This window comes from Bos indicus, chromosome 20 (assembly GCF_029378745.1).
Source record: "Bos indicus isolate NIAB-ARS_2022 breed Sahiwal x Tharparkar chromosome 20, NIAB-ARS_B.indTharparkar_mat_pri_1.0, whole genome shotgun sequence".
NCBI classification, from domain to species: Eukaryota; Metazoa; Chordata; class Mammalia; order Artiodactyla; family Bovidae; genus Bos; species Bos indicus.
Genome location: NC_091779.1, coordinates 3,982,520 through 3,983,146, shown reverse-complemented (window position 1 = coordinate 3,983,146; position 627 = coordinate 3,982,520). Strand labels below are relative to the sequence as shown.

The 627-nt window shown below is 44.8% G+C and overlaps 1 pseudogene; it reads left to right on the top strand.

Moving 5' to 3' along the window:
- Positions 1 to 213: 213 nt before the first annotated feature.
- LOC139178109 (U6 spliceosomal RNA) lies at positions 214 to 286 on the top strand (annotated as a pseudogene).
- The last annotated feature ends 341 nt before the right edge of the window (positions 287 to 627 follow it).

Below are 627 nucleotides of genomic sequence, written 5' to 3'. Positions count from 1 at the left end.
ACAACAGCACACAAACATGACTGTATGTTCCATTCATTCTACTACTAGGCACTTAGCCAGTAAAAAGAAAAAGATGTGTCTATACATAGACTTTACAACTTTACTTGTAATCATGAAACGCTGGAAACATCCCAAAAGTTCAACAAGGGATTGGACAAACTGGCATTTCCCTACCACAGGAAACCACTCAGTATTTGAAAGGAATAAACCCCAGTGCTTGCTTCAGCAGCACATGTACTAAAACTGGAATGTTGCAAAGAAGATTAGCATGGCCCCTGCACAAGGAGATGGCTTCCCCGGTGGCACTAGTGGTAAAGAACCCAGCTGCCAATGCAGGGGACATCAGAGACTTGGGTTGGATCCTTGGGTGGGACTCTGCTTTTTATTTTTACTCTCTCTTCATCTCTCTTTTTAACTGGCTGCACCAGGCAGCTTCTGGGATCTTATTTCCCTGAACAAGGATTGAACCTGGGCCCTTGGTGGTGAATGTGCAGAGTCCTAATCTAGTCCCATGGACAGAGGAGGAGCCTACAGTCCATTGAGTTGCAAAGACCTGGACACGACTGTAGCACCTTAGCATACACGCTGAGCAAGGATGAAAAAAAAAGGGGAATAAACCCTAAAATC